Source organism: Acomys russatus, chromosome 4 (genome assembly GCF_903995435.1).
Source record: "Acomys russatus chromosome 4, mAcoRus1.1, whole genome shotgun sequence".
Lineage (NCBI taxonomy): Eukaryota > Metazoa > Chordata > Mammalia > Rodentia > Muridae > Acomys > Acomys russatus.
This window is the reverse complement of record NC_067140.1, coordinates 10,909,984-10,933,747: the sequence shown is the minus strand read 5'-3', so window position 1 is coordinate 10,933,747 and position 23,764 is coordinate 10,909,984. Positions and strand designations below refer to the sequence as shown.

Here is a 23,764-nt window from a genome sequence, read left to right as displayed (position 1 = left end):
TGTTCCTCATGTGCATGTGTTGAGCGCTAACCACTTAGGACTAGGTAACCTGTATAGCAAACAAGAAAGCTGCATTTTCTCTGTTCAAATCACCTAGACGATAACGATGGCCAAATCACTTTCATTGATGTGTAAACCACTTACAAACATTGCAGAGGGGGTGTATTCATGAATCTCTCTAGACTCAAAGCCCTTGGCAACTTATTCCCAACACTTTCTCAAGGCCAGTGACCATCACAGTGGACACTTAACAGTGTGCCAGGTTGGCACTAAGCAGGCCTTGGCCATTATTTAATATGGTCATCTCAAAAACACCGTGAAAAGGTTTTCTTTCTCTCTCTCTCTCTCTCTCTCTCTCTCTCTCTCTCTCTCTCTCTCTCTCTCTCTCTCTCTCCAGAGGAAATGAAGCTAACCATTGGGCATCCACCTAAGGTCACATCCTGCCTAGCATCTGGTGGTACAAGCAAAAGCTGGCTCCAAAACAAATCCTCCCTTAGCTTTTTGAAGAGTGGCTCTATTGTGGTCCTTAATAGTGTGGCTATTTACTTGGCCATCAACCTTATGCACAGCAGTGTATAGGGTTCTCTTTTTTCCTACATTTTTTGCCAGAATTTAGTATTTTTACAAATAGCCATTTTAACTGAGATGAGAGGATTTCACTACAGTTTTGATTTGTATTCATTGAGCATTTTTTTCTATGTTTTTATATGTTTCTTGGCTACTTACACGTCATTGGAGAACTGTCCATTCAAAGGTATCCCATTTCCAAGTATATGTCCAGAGGACATGACAATAGCTCACCTCATGTCCACTGTCACACTACTCATAAAAGCAAACATATGGAATAAATCTAGACACTCAATAAGACATGAATAAGTAAAGGCGATATGGTATATGTGGACAATGGAATACTATTCATCCACAATAGAGAGCTTATCAACAAAATGTTCTTCCAGCAAAATAAATGGGACTGGAGGAAATAATGTTAAATAAAATAAGCTAAATATCAGACAGTGTACATATCCCCTTTCTTGTACAGGATCAAAGCAAAGTCTGCCTGGACATAGTGTATAATGTGAGCATGGTAATGTGGTTATGGTGGAGAAAGGCGGCTGTATTTGATCATTGTATTTGGCTACACAGGCATTGAAATACCACACTGAACTCTGACATATGACTATTATATATCAATCAACAATGGAAAAGATTGCACTTTCAGGGATCATCAATTTCATTACTCTGGGTAGGTTCTCTGACCATGGGGAGTACCGGAAAGCATGACCAGGAAGCTCGGCATTCTCTCCTGGGCGTAGCTGCCTCTTGCTCTCACCTCACTGCACTTGCCATTTGCAACCGATGCCATCTTCTCTTCCTCTGGGAGGGCAAGAGGGAAAGGGTACCTGCCATCTCAGCGTGAAAATAGAGAGTGATGATAAAACATTTTTAAATGCTACTAAAATAAATTCTCTTATATGCTAAGCAGTGGTGTCTCCATGAAGAAACAACTGACTTATTCCTCTATTCATTTTTAACAATTGGTAGTGCTTCACAGATAATGAGCTCCTTAAAAAAATCAAACGTATTAGAGCTAAGAAGTGTATAATAGGTCTCAAAATATAAATCTCTAAATACATATTTTATCTCTTTTAGCCTAGTACTAATTTTGACAATCTATGCTAACTGTCTCTTTTTCTAATGTATAATTGCCAGACTTATTTATTCTATTGTCATCTGCAGAAAACATCTCAGGTTTCTGTTTCAATTTTATTTTATTCTGTTTTCTGAATAGGTTCTGCTTTCATCTCTACTGTTTACTTCCTCCTGGCTTATTTGAATCAGTTTTGAATCTCTTTACCTTAATACTTTAAGCTTTTAAAGTCTGTCCTGTTTAAATTAAGAATAGTAAAGCCTAATGTTCATGCACATATAACTTTGGCTATTTCTGAGAGTTTTAAAATACAGAGATTTCATTTTCTTAATTTCCAAAATGATGTATAATCACGGTGTTGATGTTTTCTTGGCTCTAAAAATATGAGGTTTTTTTCCCAAGGGTTTGTAACTTTTGTTGTTACCTTATAATAATTTTATTTTTATTCCATCCATATCACAGAACTTAACCAGAGCCTTCCCAATAGCCTCCTCAACAGGTTTGTGGGGGCAGGGGGCAGGGAGGGAGCGCTGGGGGCGGGGGGTGGGGGCGTGAGGTACTATAAGCCAATTGCTGGAAAATACTTCAGAAACAATTAAGGGAAATGTCTATCTCCATTTCCAAACGCAAAATAATCCAAATTTGCTAAAGCAGAGATCAATGTTATTTTCATCCATTTTCTTTTCTGCCATTTGCCAAAAACTATATAATGGTGCCTTGGGTTGTGAGGGTTACAGGAGTTATTCGGTTTCTGTTGTCTTCATGTCTTAAGGATGCAATGTATGCCCATCTGTTGTGATTCTGAGTCAGGTAGCAAAAGCATTTCACGCCCACCCACCACATACCTACATATATAAGGGAGTTCGTGAGTCTATAATTTTATCTTTTAAATCACTGGGCATATTCATTGTGGATGGTTCTGTGGAACATAGAGACATTTCCGCCTGTGATTTCATTTGTGTTGAGCCGGTTCCCCCTACGCCACACTACCCGTTCTTTTCGGTCCTCACATGAGCCCCTTTTGTTTCTCAACAGCAGATTCTGCTCTCATGTCGGACGTACATACATCCTCTTATGTACCCATGTAAACCCCAAAAATTATAAATGAAAGAAAATATGTCTTTCTCATGCTGATAATTGACTTCATGTGATTGTCTTCAGGTGCATTCATTTTCCTGCTAAATTACATAACTCCAACCCTGCTTTATGACTGAGAAAAAAAAAAAAATACCCGTTGTGTAAAGACCACAACTTCTTTACCGATCGCTTTGTTGTTGGGTGCCTAGGTTGGTTCAATAACCAAACTATTGTGACTGGGACTGCAATAAATATTGACTCAGAGGCCTCTAAATCAAAACATTACAGAAATGTTTGCATCGGTGTTCATGACCTTTTTAAAGAATGTTCTTGGAGACTTCGATAGGATCCTTTGAGCAACTTATGCCCGTATTTGTTGAGGGTGACTCAGATGAATGGAAGCTAGCATTGTGCCCATCACTTTTCTTGGCAACATAACCAAATACCCCCGTAGGAAACAACTCGGATGAAGAAGGATGCATGTTAACAGTTCATGGTAGAGGTGGAGCACAGCAGCAGGGCTTTTCGGCCATGGGCGAGAGAGCTCGTGACAGAGCTTGTTAATGTTTTTCGTGGGTCTGGAGGCAGAGCCAGCACAGGAAGAATGGCTGGGCTACTAACCTTAGCATGTGTCTCCCAGAGAACCAGCTTCCTCGAGCTTGGCTCCGCCTCTCAAGATTCCTTCCAGAGGTTCTACAACTTCCAAAGCAGCACAGGCACCTGGGAAGCAAGTATGCAAATGTGAGCCTAGGGGCAGTTCACGCCCCTTCTGTGCCTCTAAGTCCTACTGGACAAGGTTCTCTGTGCTGCCAGCTCCCTCAGTGACCTCTCCCCTTGGTCTCAGTCATGCCATCTCCTGCTTTGCCCCTACAGCCCAGGACCTCCACTCTCTATGCCCCTCCTACACTGTTCCTCTTCTTTTAGGTTTTAAGGTATGCAGCCAGTGACTCCTTCCTAACTGTTCCCTCCCTAACATCAGTTCGATCTTCTATGGTGTTACTCCCTTATTTTACTGATTCAAATGCAAATTGAAAAGTTATTATGCTATTACGTATTATATTGCCCTGCTCTACTCTCTATCTATCTATCTATCTATCTATCTATCTATCTATCTATCTACCTACCTACCTATCCATCTTGTTTTCAGCTCAACAACCTTTTAATCTATTATTTCATTCTATTTTTCTTTCCTAGGATCCAAATTAGTTAAGAACACAAAGTGTCTTAGACAGTAGGGTTTCTATTCCTGTGATGAAACACCATGACTGAAAAACAAGTTGGGGAGGAAAGGGTTTACTTAGCTTTCACTTCCACATTGCTGTTCACCACAGAAGGGAGTCAGAACAGAAACCCAAGCAGGAAAGGAGCCTGGAGGCAGGAGCAGCTGCAGCGGCCATGGATGGGTGCAGCTCACTGCCCTGCTTCCCTTGGCTTGCTCAGCTGCCTGCTTCCTTATAGAACCCAGGGCCACCAGCCCAGGGATGGCACCACCCACAATGGACTGGGCACTCTTTCTTTGATCACTAATTGAGAAAATGCCTTACAGCTGGATCTCATGGAGGCATTTCCTCAACCACTCTGATAACACTAGCTTGTGTCAAGCTGACACACAAAACCAGCCAGTACACAAAGATCTGCCCCAGGAACTGTTTTTATTATTAACTATTCCATATTTCCTCAAAGTTACGTCTTTCTTTCTGAATGTCATACTTCCCTTTTCTGCCTCCCCCATCCCTGAATATTCCCAGTTTTGCTTTCTTGTGCTTCATGCCTGATCATGAAGATCGTGTTGGTCAGGCATGTTGCCAGTAAATACTCACATGGTTCTTCTTTGGTACTTGTCACTAGCCATGTAAGTAACATGAGAACTCATGAGCAGGCGGTACAATGAAGTCTGAATAATAATGCAAACACTTTCTCCAGTCTAGTAGACCAGAACAGGCTCTCAGCCTTCACTGTCTGGCCTTCTAAATACATGGTAAGGGATTTGTTCAAGAAGAAATTGACATAGGCTTCTTCTTGTCTTTGGGAAACACAATGGAGAGACACTTACCACCACGCAACTGTCTCATAGTGCTAGCTGTCTGCACGCCCTCTGCCTATTGATTTCACCATCCCGTATTGCCATGGGCTGCATGTGTCCCCCAAAATCATGGCTTACCTGACAGTGTGCAGTACTAGGAGGCGATGCCTTTTAGAAATGATGGTCATGAGGGCAATGCCTTTGCGGATGAGATCGGGGGTCCTTAGGAAAAGGGCGGAGAGAGTGTGAGCAGGTTTGTTCTCTCTTTTTTTTTTTTTTAAGATTTATTTATTATTATATATACAGTGCTCTGCCTGCATGGACATCTGCAGGCAGAGGAGGACATCAGGTCACATTATAGATGGTTGTGAGCCACCATGTGGCTGCTGGGAATTGAACTCACGACCTCTGGAAGAGCAGACAGTGTTCTTAGCCGCTGAGCCATCTCTCCGGCCCCCTTGTTCTCTTCTTTTCTTCCACCAAAGGAGAACATATCCCTCCCTCTCCAGAGTTTCAGCAGCAACTGCGATGTTGACCCGGATTAGATAAATAAACCCCAGGAAAAAGGTTATATGCTTCTCCCCTTTCAATTAATTCATTTACTAGGATCTAAGAGTTCACAGAGTAATAAGATAGTGGGGCAATGTTCAGGAAGAAATCCTGAGACCTTGGGTCTTACGGAGACCCAAGCAAACAGCACATTGGTTTTTGCTCCAGCGCTCCACTCCTTCCTCAAGCTCCTCTGTGTGCTTTATCCTAGCACTTCATTATGGCATTCCTTGTCATAATTGCCAGCTCAGGGACGGCACCACCCTATGTGTGCCAATTGGTCACTATTATGCCATTCGCTTGGGTGTGTGTTCATATCCCCAACAGGGATCCATGCTCATCTTGGGCAACAGTGATGTTTTAACTTCCACAGTCACAGCATAGAGTATTCAGTTCTCACCTGAAGGATGAGCAAGGTACGAAACCAGAGGAGTAAGTCATGGCCAGGTGGGATTGGCAGGCTCCTAAAATCACTAGCAGAAACAATGAGTATAGCTGAACAGAAAGGATTGGGGCAGAGAAGAGCTGATGGAGACAGGTCAGAGCAAATAGTCCAGGCTGCAGTATGAGCCATGAAGGTAAGCAGGAAGACCAGAGGCCAGATGCTGACACTGGAGGACAGGATGCTACATTGCCTCTATCAGCACCAACTGGGTGTTTCCTGGGAAGGGATGTTTAAAACTCAGAGCCAAGGTCGATGTAAAACAGACCCTCCCCGAATATTTTATTACATTGGCACCACGGGAACTGGATCCTGGAAAGCGACGTCACTATTAATCCTACCGATCCTTAGCCAGAAATCCCTTACCCCCAAATTACCCCGGGGTGAACAGGACTTCAAATTACATAGACACATCCCTTCAGAATCCACTCATCACTTCCATCTGATATCTCAGACTACTGCCCTTTTTGTTCAGCACAGTTTCTTCGGCTGTAAAGAGGATAATAGCACCTGTGTCCCAGGGCTTTGTAGAGGATTGATCCGCATATAAGGGGTCGACCCCCCGACAGAAACATTCAATAAATGTTGGTTTCCACCCCGCCTTCCGCAGAATACCTTTGTAAGTCTAATGAGGGTGAAAACGGAATGCTTACTTAACAATTTAGAGTGAGGCGGGTCTGGTGAACAGACGTGCACTCCTGATTTCATTATGTGCCAGATGATGAAAATGAACAGCCCTGCAGTCACACCCCATCCCTCGCAGCTAGCTGCCTCTCTGCTGAGGGATTTACGTTCTGCGTGATTAGGCCTGAAATGGACAGGAAGCTTTATTGTGCTCGGCCGGCAGGCCGTGGAGTGGCAAATTGATAAAGACGCCTGGGTCAGTGGCAAGCTGGGTGGTTCCTAATTTATAGCAAGGTATCCAGTTCCATTACTCAGCCCCTTCCTTCCTACCTGCTCTTCCCTCCCTACCGTTGCAACCAGACCCTTCTCTGCCCTCTCCTGCCAAATGGTGACTTATTTACGGGAAAGAAGAAAATTTACTGATAAAGATGAGGCATGAGCCAAGGCCATAGAAAGTATATTCCCAGGAAAGTAACATGTAGTCATTTGACTCAACACGTTGAGTCCCCTATGCCAGGTGTTGGGATGTCAATGATGAAAGCACACGGGTTCAGTGTAGCTCCAAGCCACTAACTACTTTGTCTCTCATGTGTCAGGGTCAGGGGAATACAAGTTCCTGCCTCCCAGATAGTAGATGCTCAATTAAAAAAAAAAAAAAGTAGCATTTATTATCATTGTTGACTACTTAGTAAAATGGGAATTTCTTTGGAGCACCAGTTCCCGAATAACAACACGGAGACCTTTTATTAATTATGAAAGTTTGGCCTTAGCTTAGGCTTTGCTTAGGCTTGTTCCCTGACTAGCACCTAATTTAAATAATTCTGTTTATACTAACCTACGTTCTGCCCCATGGTGCATTACCTCTCCTCAGTACTGGCACCTCTTTCCTCCTAGTGTCTGGCTGGCAGCTGGTCCCACCAGATTCTTACTCAGAAGTCCCAGCCTATCTCTCCTACCTTTGCTATTGGCTGTTCAGCTCTTTATTAAACCAATCAGAAAGGCTAGGAAAGTGTGTTTATAAAACATCGAGACAGGTGATACTAAATAATACCAAAGTTCAGTCTGTACTCAGCTCTCTGCTGACACAGAAATCAGCATTTAAATATACTAAGACAACCTTTACACAGTGCACAAAAAGATCACCCAACAACCTAGGTTCCTAGTCTTCAAACTGTGGCACCAGCCTGCACCCCTCCTATCCCTCCCCTTCACTACCTACCTCTCCCTTCCCTCCCCCCTCCCTCTCTCTCTCTCTCTCTCTCTCTCTCTCTCTCTCTCTCTCTCTCTCTCTCTGTCTCCCTCCCTCTTTCTCCCAAAACAGAGTTTCTCTCTGTAGCTCTGGTTGTCCTGGAACTCACTCTGTAGACCAGTCTGGCCTCAAACTCTAAGATCCACCTGCCTCTGCTTTCTAAGTGTTGGGATTAAAGGCATGCACCACCACCACCCAGCCAGCCTTTCTCTTTTCAGTGTGTGTGTGTGTGTGTGTGTGTGTGTGTGTGTGTGTGTGTGTGTGTGTTTGCATACATTCATGTGTGTCAACGCTGAGTGTCATTCCTCAGGAACCATTCATCTTTATTTTTGACAGAGTCTCTCACTAGGACCTGGGGCTCACCATTTTTAGACTAATCATGCCAGTCAGGAAGCTCCAGCTTCTCACTGTCCCCAGAGCATATAGCACATCTTACTTTTTAAAAATAATCTGGGGTACTTGGCATTGAACTTGGTTCCTCACTCTTCTGTGACAAGCACTTTACTGACCTACTATCTCCTTAGCCTCTTAACATCTTTCATTTTTATGGACCATTTTTAATTGATTGTTCTATTTACTGTTTGACAACTTCATACATGTATGCCATGAATTGTGAGTATATTCACCCCACATTACCTTCTCATGTCCTCTTCCTACTCCTGGTGACTCCCGTTCCTCTTCCTAATTCATCTGCCTCCTCTTTCTTCATGAGATTTTTTGTTTGTTTGTTTTTGCTTCTGTTTATTTGTTTCAGTGAGGCCTTGCAGGTGTGGTCGTGATTGCTCTGGACTGCCACATGCAGCAGACAGTCTTTCATAGAACTCTTCATCCTCCCCGTGGCCTTTCCACTATGTCCTCTAGGCTTTGTAAGAGACGATGTGGATTCTAATTTACGCCTGACAACTCAATAGCCACTTACTCACAGCCCTTTGAGCAGTTTTAAGTCTCTATACTAACTATAGCCCAATGTAAAAAGAAGCTTATTTGGCCAAAGCAGAGAGCTAGTCTGAGGGTACAAATATAAATATCGAGTAGGCGATTTGACTACATATTTGATAAGATAATATCAGTAGTAAGCACCTCCCCCAGATGGGGACTGTGAGGTCCCCAACCACAGTGTTGTTGTTGTTGATGTTGCTGCTGCTGCTGTTGTTTGCTGGGGTCTTGTTTTTTGTTTTGGTGTGTGTGTGTGTGTGTGTGTTTGTGTTTGTATGTGTGTGTGTGTTTGTGTGGGTACCAATTTTGCCTTATGAGATATGAATTCCCTCTCATGGAGCAGACCTCAAATCCAATCAGAAAGCACTTGGTTACACTCAAAACAGGCATGGCACTGTGGCACCAGTAGGCATATTTCATTTGGAGGAGCAGTATTATTGTACACAGAGTCTGAAGCTAGGCAAGACCACTAATGTCTTTTCTCTTCTATCAGCCTATGTATAGGATCTTGCAGCACTAGGAATGCCAGCCAGTGGGGAAGAAGCTTCTACCCTAGTTTCAGCCTGATTTACCTATGTGTTGCATGCAATGTGTGTAGTGTCTTCAGCAATAGGGCTAACTGGTTAGTTATAGCAATAGCCTCCATTGTTTTAGGGAGTCTCTTGGGGATTCTTTACTGATAACTCATAGAGAGATATCTCACACCTGGCACTGAAGTTTTGTGTAGAAAAGCAAAAACAAACAAATAAGAACATGTGCCTTCTGGGCACAGGATTATCTACTCTGTGGAAGGTAGCATCTTTGGGGGGGGGGACCCTTCCCAAGTGATCCCTCTAAATCCCTAAATGCCAGATCTGCTTTTAAAAATCTCAGCTTCACTCAGGGAAATCTAGCTGGCTAGTTTTATGTCAGCTTGACACAATCTAGAGCTATCTGAAAGGAAGGAACCTCAATTAAGAATAACTCCATAAGATCTGGCTGCAAGCCTGATTGATGAGAGAGGACCCTGCCCATTGAGGGTGATGCCATCTCTGGGCATGTGGATCTGGGTTCTATAAGAGGGCAGGCTGAGCAAGCCATGAGAAGAGAGTCAGTAAGCAGCAACTCTTCATGGGCTCAACATCAGCTCCTGCCTCCAGGATCCTGCCCTGCTTGAATTCCTGTTCTGATTTCCTCAGTGGTGGACTGTTACCTGAAGTGTATGCTGAAATAACCCCTTTCCTAACCACATTGATTTGGTCCTAGTGTTTTATCACAGCAGTAGTGAGCCTAACTTAGAGCAGCAGCTGTCCAAGTTCATCTCCTCTTCAGACAAAGAGACATGATATGGAAGAGAAGGCAAAGACATGAATATTCACCAGGAGACTCCTTTGGGTCAGACAAGATGGCAACCTTTTCACTGGGCTCCCTTTTAGACTCACTGTTTCCTAGAGTCAAATACATTTCAAATATGGTTCTGATCTTACTACAGCCTCCATTAAAATCCCCAAGCTTCTTAAGAGTGACTATATAAAATTTAAAACCATCAGTCTGCCTGGGTCCAATGCCATATACCTCTCACCTCTGTAATCCATCTACGTCATGTTTGTTCCAAGGAATCAACTTTCTCACACCCTCTGCTTTTGCTCACATAGATTTTTATTTAAGTTGTTTTGAGTTTTTCTATCAATCTACAAAGGACTGACATCTTGAAGCTATCGATTGACACATTCTATCCTAGGACCACACTATATCTCTTTATTGATTCCAGCATTCCTCATGACATTCAGTAATATGGTTTGCCTTCATATAAACCTGGTACATTTCTAGTTAATACTCAATAGTTTTTTCCTCTTTTTGACATTATAGTTACTATTATGAATCAGATCTTTCACATATTACATTTTCTAATTACATGTTTCTGATCAATAGAAATGCTATTTTTCCCATGTTTGTCTTATATCCAGCTACTTTATTGAACTCTCCTTGTCACATCAAATATCTTCAGATGAGTCTCATGAATTTTCTAAACAGCCAGCCGGCCATCTATAAATCATAAGTTTTCAGTTCAAACAAGTATGGTAAATTTGTCATAAAAATATTGAGGCATTTTTTCACATGCAGCAGCTCATTAACAAATATAGTCAGACTCTCAAATACTGTGAGTTATATCACTTTCTATGAACCCCAGGTCAACACATTATGTTAATTTGCTTAGTTGTATATGGGTTAAAGTTTATGATGCTTCCCTTGCTTACTTCAATGGTTTATATGTTAATTCATCAATTCAAAATACCAATATATAAAAACACATATGCATGTACTTAAGTATTATTATTATGTTACTAGGAAATTTTGTCCTTTCACAATTTTATACATATATACTATGCATTTGTTCTCTCTCCCTTCAACTTCTCCTTTTCCCCGTTCTCCAATTTCCTGTCTCCGACCAATTTCTCTTATTTATTACCTTTGGTTTGTTTAGAGTCCCTAAAGAACTTAACCAGAACCACCTATATGATCCTAATCTTTCAACTTACCATCAAAATTGTGTAAAAATTCAAACAATAGAAAATAAATTTGTTTCTTCACTCAATATTGACATGCAGATGTGTTGATACCCATACCTGTAGTCTCTTTTTCATGATTTTTAAAACTGCAGAGGCAAACCATGTACGTATATACAGTTTCCATCTTGCTACTCTAACCAGTTTTCATAACAATTCCAAACAGTTCTTTCTCATTTTTCCTTTTCAGTCAATGCCTCCTCCTATCCACAATCCCTGGCAATGGCTAACTACACCATCACCACAATTTTACATTTTGAAAGTCATTGTATAAATGAAATCATATAAATCATAACATTTGGATCTTCCTCTCTAGTATTTATCACTTTTTTCTTGTCATACTGCATTGGCTAGACTGCGTTGGAAGTGTGTCTATCAGTTTACTTGTACCTATCTCATTAGACTTCATGAATCTAAATAACAGGGACAGTAACTCCAACACCTAGTGTAAGTGTAGGTCCTCACTATGTGTGTTTGCATATACAAAGAAATTGGTGCTAAAGGCTGGCCTTCCTTTAGGCCTACCTCATAAACGTCCCATAACACCTAAACATTTCCTCAAAGAAGGAAGAGCCCCAGAGTACCTCACTGGCTCATGGGCCTGGGGAGAAGTGTTCGGCCATATTAATTAACTTGTCAAGATGCAGGGAAAACTCCACCTACTGCAGGCTTACTGTGCCACGTGGAACTGTCAGTCTCTAATTAGAATTAATTAGGTAATGTGGGTTTCAAATTTGAAAGGCAAGATGCGCTGCCTGTGTGCTCATTTGGTGTTAATTATCAAGGAAATCTGTTTCAACCTAAAGACTCTTTGAAAGCACTGAGACAATCCCTCCCACGCAGACTCCAGGAAGTAACTGATGTGATGCTGGCTGTCAGTCAACATCTCTTGTCTCTCTTGAGACAAGATTTTGAAGGATAGAAGAGTTCTCTTGGGACTCCCAAGACAGGAATTCTAAGTTCAACAAACAACTGAAAATAAAGTTAGGAAAGGCTGCGGCTTGAACTGCTCAGAAGACATAGCAGAAGGCTACCCAAACCACTTGAGAGATTCTTTTAAGGAGTCTCAACCAAAAGACATAACTCCACCCCAGACTGTGTGGCCTGACTGCTTCTTATATTTGCCAAGAAAGCAATGTAAGAACTTTCATCTTGTAAAATAAACATTAAAATTCACAGAGAATAATGCCTTATGAGAGATTATGTGTCAGGGTTCCTGTTCATCCAGTTTTCCACACTGACCTCCCATAATGTATAAGATTCGCATCACTGACGTCCACTCCACATCTCATCTGGATAAGGATGCAGCATCTATCTAAATGTTTGAGGCTCCCAGAAGACCTGCTGTTTTTGGTTTGTACTATGACCAAGAAGGAGAATCTGGTTGGCAAAGCATAAATGACAGGAGCCTTGAGAGGAAGTGATCATAATCAGTTCCGAGTTCCAAATGGCCAAGGAAAGATTATTCAGACACCCTGTAACTTAGAAGTATTCCACAAGATCCAGATGGAGATTGGCATAAGGATGTGAGACAGAACGTGACTTAAGACAGTTCTCAAGCCTCAAATCTGGCCACTTCTGGCCACAGGGAACAAAGAATGGTCCATATAAGATCTTGCCAGAGTCTTGGGTTTCTAAAAACAAATCAAAGGAAAAAAAAAAAACAACTTGGAATATCACTGAGGGGTGGCACAGACAAAAATGGACGTGGAAGCTAAAGTCTCAAACACCAGGGCTAAAACTATGTTTAAAAGATGTACATTTGTGGGGCTCTTTATAGCAGAGAAGGGGATGATGAAGGTAGATGCTTGAATTTTAGGTGGATAGCTTCATTTTTCCAGCACTCCCACCTCTCTGCTCTTCCCTACTCTGCTGATTGCCAGGAACATGAGCTCTGTGGTTTATATCTATGGCTCTTGCTCTCAGTTTTAACAAGATTTATATACTCTGAATAATCTAGAATGGATATGGAAAGATAGACACTAAGCAGGATGGAAAGACATGGAAAGTTAAAGGGACACAGAGAAGTAAAGATTCCCCCACACTGGAGTCTAGTCGAAGTCTCCCACCAGCTATGAGTCAAGAGTCCCAGCACAGTTACCATCTGTTGTTGACGTTGCCAGTATAGAGACAATATTTCTTTTATACAGAGATGTTTTAAATAAGTATGTTAAAGTAGCAATGAGTCACGCTTAAAGCTTAGGCATATATGACCTTCAAGAGTGGCCTTCCTCCTTCCTGTAACCTTTGCTGTAAGCCTACAATTTTCTAGGAATTTCACCAGAACCCTTAGTTACAGTAAAAGCACATCTCAATCCCTAAACAACCTTTTAATCTATGCTTTTATCACACGATTGTGGTCCTAGCCCAACAAGACACACCAGGAACCATCTGCTAATACCATTTACCCTAGTGGGAGGGTGGTCTTAGAAACTATTTGAGATTCACATGACAGCCACCTCCCCATTTCTCTTTCTTCCTTCTTTTTCTTTCTTTCTTTCTTTCTTTCTTTCTTTCTTTCTTTCTTCTTCTTCTTCTCTCTCTCTGTCTCTCTTTCTCTCTCTCTCTCTCCATTTCTCCTTCTCTCTCTTTCTCCCAACTCTCTGTATCTGTCTCAGAAGAGTTTTTCATTTCAATTTAGTTTTAGTTGCCCACATTCAGTGAGACAATGGCTTTGTCCTCAGTACTGGAGCCCTGACCTCCTGAATAGAGTTTTCCTTCCATCCTTGGATGGGTCTCAGATTACCTGTTCTCCACCTCTTCTTAGGCTTTATCATGTCCACCCTATAACTCTTGCTACTTTCCATCTGAGGTGTGACTACATCTCATGCGTGGATGAAGACCTCCAATACACTCACTCCCTATCCTGGTGAGGGTGGCAGAGTCAGGCACAAACTTTAACCTCTTGATAGAGTAAGAGCCAATGGTACATTTGGTGAGATGCTTTTGTTTCTTGATCCTTATAAAGTTCCTTGGAGTGAAGTATCAGCCACCCACCATTAATTGGAACAGCGAGACCATGGGAAGTACCTCTTGCCACGCTCCACATTTTTCATTGTGTAATATTTGTAGAACTTTCTATGAGAGTTCCATTCTCTCCTGGAGAGCATTCCATAAGGCTTTAGCTTCCTTTGGGGTTTCCTCTAGCCCAAACAAGTATTAGTTTCTTCCGTAAAGACACAATGATCCTAATGATACGTATATAAAGCATGGTGGGTGTCTTAGGGTTTCTATCATTATGATAAAACACCATGACCAAATCAACTTGGGGAAGGAAGGGTTTACTTCATCTTATACTTCCACGTCACTGTCCATCATACAAGGAAGTCAGGGCAGAAACTCAATGCAAGAACCTGGAAGTGGGAACCGAAGCAGAAGCCATGGATAAATGCTGCTTACTGGCTTGCTCCTCAGGCTTGTTCAGCCTGCTTTCTTATACAGCTCAGTAATAGCTGCCAAGAAGTGGACCGTCCACAATGAACTGGACCTCCAACACTAATCATTAATCACGAAAATGCCCCCACAGGATTGCCCAAGGCCGCTCTGGTGGTGGCATTTTTTTTTCTCAACTGAGGCTCTCTCTTTAAAAAAACAAAAACAAAAAAACTAACCAGGACGGTGGGTTAAAAGTCTTACCAAAAACAAAAACAAAAACAAAAAAGCCCTAACATTATGAAATAGGAAACATCCCTGTTTATGTTCATAATGTTCTTTCCATCCATTAGATAAGGAGTTCCCACAGCAGAAACCTAAATGGTTCCACCTCATGAGTGACTTTCTTGTTACTGAAGATATTCAAATATAGACGTTGATGATGGGTTGTATGAATCCACCGGAAATGGGGGACTGGAGAGTATGTGAGCCTGTGGGATCTTTGAAAAGTCCACACACCTCCTCCCAGCTGGGTCTGGGTCCTCTATTCCAGCCTTTGTGCTTTGCCTAGTTTTCTTCACTCACCTTCCAGCCCAGAGCTCCTCATCTGCCTTGTGCCCTATCTATCAGCGTTGCTCCCATCTCACTGCCTCTGGGACATGAGGACACAGAACAGTCTTTTTCTGTGGCAGCCTCACTTTCTCTCCCCTAAATTGCTTATGATCTGTACTCTCTGCCAACAGTGTTATCTGCTCCTCTGAGTGACTATGTTCACACGCTGTGTTAGTTACTTTTCTGTTGCTGTAATAAAACATGACCAAAGCAACTTATAGAAGGAAGAGTTTATTTGGGCTTACATTTTCAGATGGAGAGAGTCAATTGGAGAGAGAGGGCATCCCAACAAGAGCAGGAAGCTAAGAGCTCACACCTTCTGCCACAAATACCAGCAGAGAAGAAACTGGAATTGGAGTGAGGCTATAAACTCTCAAAGCCCACCCAGTGACAAACTTCTTCCTGCAAGGCCACATCTCCTAAACTTTCCCCAGAACTACCACCAACTGGTAACCAGATGTTCCAATACATAGTCCATGGGAGACATTTCCCATTCAAACCACCACATGTACTAGATGTCTATAAACAAACTCATTTAAAAGGAACCAATGTAGTGAGAATTTTGGTTTCTTTAGAAACCCGGTTATGTTCCATGAGTATGTTTTTTGTTTTAATCCCAGGTGTGAGATATGGGGCTGCTTCAAATTGTCCACAGCTGTTAACAATGTTTGTCTCAAGCTCTAGGAGGGGTGTGATTTTTGCCAACTGCAGATAGTTTACTTCTGGGGACTCTAGAGAGGGCATAAAAGGGGGAGCCTCAAGAGGGCCTGTGGTGGGTGCTGCTCCCTCTGTTGCTGCCCCAACTACTACTGGTCCCTACTGTGCCTGGTTCCTGCTACTTGCTTGTTGTTGCTGCCTTGCTGGATATTCTGATGGTGAAGATTGGATTTTTCCCCTAGAAAGCCAGAGCCCCTAATCAGTAGGAAGTAGTCTAAAGATGTATATACCCCTTTTCCCTCTAATCTTCTTTCTCTCCTACCTAATGATGAAGGGCTGGAAGGGATTGGGGTAGAATAAGGGCTGGAAGGGTGGTAGATGTAAGAATCCAATAAAGTAGCCCCAAAAAAGTACACCTACAAACCAAGGTATTGTTGAAGCTTAACAAATTCTCCCAGGTGGAGTTTAGCACAGTCTGACTTCATTCTAGAAGACAATTTGGTCTGAAGCAAATTGTCTTCCTCATGATAGGAAGGGCAGAGAGAAGCTCAGATGTGAGAGTAGTCATGAGCTCAGGTGCTACTCTGAGGTCCTTCATAAAGTGTGCATGGACTTCACCGGATCACTCCCCTCACTAAACCTGATCTCCAATTTTAAGCTAAAGGGGCGGAAATAAGAGATTGTTGAAGGTCTTTCTGATTTTATAATCATATTTTTTTTCTTGTTGTGTTCTGTTTATCTCTGTGAAACACAACTTATCCCTATAATCTACAGGGAAAATTATTCTAAAATGGTCCTAAAAGACAGTAGATAAACCAATTATTGTAATACAATCACTAGTTCCACATATATAACTCATAATGCCCCCCAGGACATCTCTTCCTCTTGCTTCTATCTTGATTAACTTCATCCACCCAGTAACCTAAACTAGAAACCTCAAGTCACCAGGTTTCTCAGAGTCCTCTCTCTTTGTCACTGCCCACAGGTAGCCAGTCACTAAGTTCTGTGCATTCTGCCTTTATAAACCCTTGTACCCAAACTTCCTTCCCTGGCCCTAGTAGCTGTGTCACAAATTATTGGAGATCCTCCTACCTAATTTCCTTACCCCAGTTGTGCATACCCCCTCCACTACCAGCCTCCAAAGTTAAAATCCCCCCAAATACAAAATGTATCTTCAAACACCCTCCCTCACTCAAGAACCTTCAGTGGCTCCCCATAGTTCAGAAAATAAGACCTGCACGGGCTTGCAGCATGCCCTGCAAGGCTCTGCCATCTGAATCTCTACATACCTGTCAAAGTATCAAGATGGATGTTGACAACAGGGTGCTTGAACAGAGTTCCGTGTCAAATATCAGGAGTATCTAGAGTCTGGGCTCAGAGAATTTATCATGCCCACAGGTGTCTCCATTCATTTCTTGCCTTCTAGAAATTTAAAATACTTTGAATTCTGATGTATCTTTTCATAACCAATAACCATGTCTCATAAAGCTTAAATTAGAAATGTTACTTAATTGACGAAAAAAAAAAAGCATTGGGTATCTGTCAAAATGTAGAAATTATTCTACACAGAAATGTAGAATAATATGGGGGCAAGTATTCTATGGCCACTAACCAAGAAGAAAGAGAAGCTATTGGGTAAACACATACTCATTAAACTCTAAACAGATTGTGGTCAAGATACCCAGAGTAAAAGGGCATAAGGAATATTTTGTTTTGATTTTATTTGATTTGTTTTTGGAGGGTGTGAGATTGCTGCCTCTTCTTGAAGTTAATTCCACTTCTCTTTGGATATGATTAATATTATGAAATTCTACCATTAGGAATCTGCAGCCTTCACTCTTTAATACTCATTAACAGAAAAGGCTCATAAAATAATAACTCTCAATGTACTTGTCGCTTTATTTGTTTTAAAGTAATGCCACGCACATTATCTCATTCAATGGCCTTTATCCTTGAAATCCAAGATCTCGGTAAAGATGTCCATGGGTTGGTATCCTCACTCAGATCCTATATAGTGTAAAAAAAAAAAAAAAAGATAACAGATAATCAGTTATATGCAATGCTCTGAATATATAATATTTTCTTTGAATAAATGCTGTTGACACTGCTTACAAGAAACAAAATGCATTAGAGCAGATTTAACCTAGGACTTCTAGAACAGATCTGGATCAGATAAGAGTTAAGTTACAGTTACCACATCTAGTTATGGGCATCTGAGGCTGAACTTGCTCTGGCTGGATGAGTATTATTCCTGACTTTGCATTTCATGTTCTTCCTAAGCTGAAGGCGATGCCCTTTCCATGGGCACATGCATTGACAGGCGGGTACTTTGATACAGCGAGCGTGTTAACAGCGCTGACCCTGGAGTCACAGTGATGGTCACTCAGCTCCTCTAAACTCCTCCCCATGTTCAAGGCACACTAGCTCTCTGAGGTTAAGGATCCTCGTCTATTAAAAATGACTACAGTAGGCCATCTCTTCAGACTGTGGCAGAGAAAGATCAAATCAAATAATCCAAAGGAAGAGCCACTAAATAACAATGCTCATCAAACTTTCATTGTTGTTTTATGTACACAGGTTTCTGTGTGCTTGCTTATCCCTTCTCTAAGCTTAGCTTCCTGAAAGGGAAGAACAGTGGCTTGTATCCTGGCTCACTTAGCAGTACAGTCATACCCACAGCATTGGTGCAAGAATGGGGCACTCAAGTCATGTGATTAAACATCTGGTCTACCTACAATAAGTACATGATAATTGTTAACTCTTAATGTTCTCATGTGGTAGGTCAATATGAATGGCACTGAAAGTGTTCCCTAGTGAGTGTCTGAGAGAGCCAAGGTCCTGGTGTCTCCAGGCGCTGATGGGAGAAACAATGACTGGCCCTGGGCCAAGAGAGTGGCTTCCTGTCTGGCTCTTGGCATACAGTGTTATGAAACTCCAGGCATCTATCTCACTTTGCTCTGCAGAGCTCTGTTAACTGAAGACAGACTGAAGAGGCCTTGAGCAGATTCCATCTTGAGACAGTTCACTCTAAGGCCATGGCTTTGGATGGACTGTCCTTCCAAGCTTTGATTGTATAGCCCAGAAGGTATAAAGACCCTGTCAGTGCACTTGCATCCTGCATGAAAGAGATGTGCTAGTATATACGTAAAAATTTAGGATGATATGAGAGGAGGTGTGAAGGCTAACAACAGTTCTTGTCATTGTAAGCATATGGCCTTTCTTCCAAGAATCTTACCTGATGATGTGAAACTCTTTTGTTTTCAAGGTATGGCCCCTTGGCCAGCAATATCAGCATCACCTAGATCTTGGCAGAAACTCAAATTCCCCAACACCATATGAAACCTGCTGAGGCAGAAGCCCTAAGGATGAGGCTTAGCTGCCTGTGTTTGCAGCAGACCTCCAAGCGTTTTAAAACTTCAGTTCTGGAGTGCTTAGTGACAAGGAGATGAACTACATCCATTCCACTGAAGCTGTTGGACCAATGAGTCCGAAAGTCTGGATTCAGGTCCTGATGCTAATGGAGGATCCATGAGCCTCCATTTCCTCTTCTCCCAGTGGATATCACAACACACACACACACACACACACACACACACACACACACACACACACCACAACACACTGTGCTTCTCCTTCTTGAAAGATTACAAGACCTCCAGAGATGACTATCAGGATTCAAAAGATGAATAAAATAACACCTATGCCTCACACAGAGTTCTAAGAATTCATGCTGCCAATAGTTTGCATATTTCCCCTTCCTGTCAGCTGAACAATTCTTTTCATATTTCCCAGAAAAAAAAAAAGCTCAGAGTTTCTTTTGTGTCTTTTTGTTGTTGCTGCTGCTGTTGTTGTTTTATCCTTACAGTTCTGATCATTTTTATTCTGTGCTTCAGAAGCTTTCATGTGGCACTGAAGTAGCTAGATGCCCTGTTAAAATGCAGACTTTGATTCTTGGGTTTAAGGTAAGGGCTGAGATTCTGTGAGTCTCACAGGCATGTTGCTGGTGGTGCCGACTTGTGAACCACATTCTGAGCAGCAAGGACCTGACCAGCGTGGCCACTGCCCAGTTTCTACATAATAAGTCCCTATGCCTTCTGTTGTACAGTTGTCACGCTGCAACTTCCACCAAGACTCTGCAGACAGGTGAAAGAGGCTGGGAAACAATGAGAGTTCTTAAGGGACACGATACCTCAATAAGTCTGGTACAAAATGGCCTATGTTCCAACGAAAGATGGCAGGTGAAGGTAGTTTGGGGAGAACATGATTGGCCAGAGAGTTGCGGAGAGCACCATCTTGAAAAGATGGCAGTCACTGATTCAGAAAACAAGGAAGCAGCAGGTGGGTAAAGGATGGAGTGCACAATGAGACCTAGGGACACACACACAGACACACACACAGACACACAAACACAGACACACACATAGACACAGACACACATATAGACACACATAGACACACACATATACATACACACACAGACACACACACATAGACACAAACACACACAGCCACACACACACAGAAACACACACAGACACACACACATACACACAGAGACATACACACACAGACACACACATACACATGCACAGACACACGCACAGACACACACACACACACACACACACACACACACACACACACACGCAGGGAACACTGCCTTCTGCTGCTTGAAGATCATTAAACTACATAAACACAAGTAGCCACTTAGGTAGTTGGGTCTGGGGCTCATCATGAGATCTGTTCTAACGTCTGAAATGTGGAGGTCAAACACATGCAGTAGCTGTCACTCAAGTAGATGGGTAGAAAAGGAGCCCAGTTCTACGGTCAGCAGAGCGCATGCAAATTCCATACACATCCTGCCAACCTAAGCCTCTATAGTCTTGTTTTCCTTACGCTCATTTCTCCTTGATGTGCCCCATCCTGGTGGATCTGAAGGGCTATAGTCCGAGGGGGACTTAAATATCCCCTCACTGGAAAAATATATGTCAAGATTTTGAAAGCAATTGAACCTAGGTATGAACCTCGGCTCTGCCACCCACTGGCTGCATGCCCTCAAGCCGTTGACTCACTTCCCTGGTCTCTAGTTTGCTTTCTGTAAAATAAGAATAATAATCTCTGTTGAGATGGAGAGAGAGGGCTCTATATCACGTGTGTGTACCTATGATGTGCTTCCATTACACTGGACATGTATGTTCTCTTCTGTCTTCCATCATTACTGCTGTCTCAAGGCCAAGAATTAAATGATTAAATGACACCCAACCTCAATCTCTGACCTCCACCCACATGCACACACACACACATGTTCATCCATACATATGTACACCCACACACATGCAAACATACACACACATACACATGTAAAAAGGAGCCATGAACTTCTCTTCACCTGGCCCATGACATACGAATTTCTTCCTAGTTGAGTTAAGCATCCTTTTAAGTCTTCTGTTTCGTTCAGCTTCTTTCAAAAGTCAAAGTGCATGGTCTACAGAGAAATCCAAATAGCCTCTGCGTTTAACAGGGTCCTTCTCCGTTTGTCCAAGAGCAGAGTCTCATCCAGGAGTTGTTTGCAGAAGCTGCCTCTAGGGAGGAAATTGAGATTTCCCCGGAGTCTGACAGATCTCAGAGGTCAATGCTGTCCTTACTGGCATTGTACTGTCTCCTGCTCACCAGATAGCCACCTGCCAAAAACAAAGCACCAACGTGCTGGATATTGCATTATGGTCCAGAGAACCAAAAAGCAACTCACAGGAATGAAAAAAAAAAATTGGTAAGTTTAGAAAGCAGAGGTAGCTGCATCCCAACAGCATGGCCTGCTCTCTTCCTACACCTCTGGTTGTCCTCACTTACTTTGGATATGAGCTGGGTCTTCACCCACCCACTAGATAAACTGTGCTACCATCACTAGCGAGCGTCCCCCCAAGATCTGTGGGACTCTCCATTCTAGAAACAGACACATGCTCTTACTGGTCATCCTGATTCCACTAACTGGAAGACAAAGCAACCAGTTAATGACTTGATTGGTGAGATTTAACAGCATTGAGGCCAAGCTGAACTCATAAGAGAGAGGCAGAGATGGTGTTTGTTTATTACCAATGCACCATCTGTAGTTACCAGGCCAAGATCAGCATGCTTGCTCCACTTCCGTGCTCTCTCCCATATGCTTCCTTCTACCCTGAAGCTGCACAGAAGCATTTGAAAAGGCCCAAGCACTCCTCCCCCGCCCCACACCCAAATGTTAAGAAACACACAGTCTACAGATCCCCCATAACAACTTAATAAGGAGCTTTAAGTTACATGTGTATGATTAAAATTTGTCTTCTGCTCTGGGCTGTGACCTCCATTAGGACAGAGGTGGTGCCTGTGGGTAGTACAGTAGGCCATTGACATCTACAGGAGGACTGAATGAATGAAAGGGTGGGACTTCTCTTCGCCTTGTCTCTTCAAATCCTAAGCCACATGCATGCTGCCAGCTGGTGGGGCAGAAGCTGGAAAGATTGGGGAAATATGAAGAATTAAGCTAGCTATAATTATCTGGACCATGAGGGTCAGCAGGGAGAACCTTGTGGTCTGAAGGGCTGTGAATCATCACTTTCCCAGAGTTCAAATCAATGGTCCCAGTATAGATAGAAATTCGCGTCCGCCTTGGCTGCGTGAGCATACACAGTGGCTGGCATTAGCCGTCAGATCAGTTCTCAGCCTGTTTCTCTAGGACCAGCCACTAGAGTTGTGCTTCTGCCGACCTCTCAGACATAGTCACACATGAGCTTACCAATGCGTGACAGACCACATCAGGATCTCTCTCTTCCAAAATGGCAGCCAGTGTGACCAAAAGTGGAATCAAAACCAGTTAGAACAGGTAGATAAGAGGCCTGCTCATGACCTTTCACCCTTAACTACAGCACTATGCCACCTTCAGCAGCCTGCATCTCCTGTTCTTTGCTTTCTGGATCTCTCTCGCTACAAGGCTCACTTGTGCCCACCTAAGTGGCAGACGAGACAGTGAGAGCAAGTTGCCACTTCTCCCTACCCATGCCTTGGCAGCCCGATTTTCTTCCTCTTCATGTGATAACTCCAGGTACCACAGGTTTTATAGAACATATTTTATGGCCTACCTTCCCTTTCCAGTTCACTTTACTGCTCCCTTCCCTTGCTTCCTGAAGTCAGCTCTCGGATAAGCCCACTTGAACTTTTGCTTCTGGATCTCCTTATGGGAAAAGTCTAAACTAGAACAGCGCTGAAGGATGTAACAGTGCAAAGACCTGAGATGGAGGAACAGATGGTGAGGTTGGTGTTTGCAGGAGCCAGAACAGGATTCAGGAGATGAGAGCGGGGGAAGTGAGGCAACGGGCTGGGAACGTGCTGGAGGGAGCTCCTGAGCCAGGCTGGGGAGTATAGCTTCATCAGAAGATAATTCCCAAAGTTGCCTGAAAACAGCGTTGCAGAATGGCTCTCAGAGCCAGAAAGGACCGTCCACCACTGCCCCTAACCAGTGTGAGAACCCCTCCCCCAGCAGCCCCCTGTCTTTCTAAATGCTCCCAGTAGACTGAGCTCTCCCTTGATTACCTGGCTGCACATTGGTCAGGTCTGCCAACTAGTAACTTCTAGAAAATGCTAAGAACATCCTCCCTGTTTCTTAGAGGAAGCTAATTGTCCTCCCACTTGAATACCTCAGTATATAAGCTCTCTCCTTCCTAACCCCTGTCTCCTGCAGGCTCAGTCTCTCTCATCCCTTCACCTTACATATGTGACAAAGGGACTTGACCTGCCCCACCCAAGCCCTATCTTGTCAATGTACTCTAAACTCTCAGATATGGGAATGCTATTTCAGATGACATCCAACCTTTATCCATAGTCTAAAAAGAAGCTTCCATGGTCTTCCAGAGGCTGTCTCTAGATCAAGAGCCCAACCCTGCCAAACAGGAAGCTGCCCAGCCAAATGCCTTCCACTACCTTGGGCGTTACTCAGTCATTCATTCGGTGTCTTTCATTGCAAGGCACTGTTTGTTCCACGCAGGCTACTGATATA

General features: G+C 42.9%; 1 long non-coding RNA gene across 1 annotated transcript; it reads right to left on the bottom strand.

The window, feature by feature from the left end:
- Nucleotides 1–2,885: 2,885 nt before the first annotated feature.
- Nucleotides 2,886–18,075, bottom strand: LOC127187644 (uncharacterized). The gene is made up of 3 exons (XR_007830497.1): nt 17,924–18,075; nt 4,887–4,970; nt 2,886–3,445 (listed from the first exon to the last, which is right to left on the bottom strand). It is a non-coding gene; the product is annotated as an uncharacterized LOC127187644 (long non-coding RNA).
- Between the last annotated feature and the right edge of the window lie 5,689 nt (nt 18,076–23,764).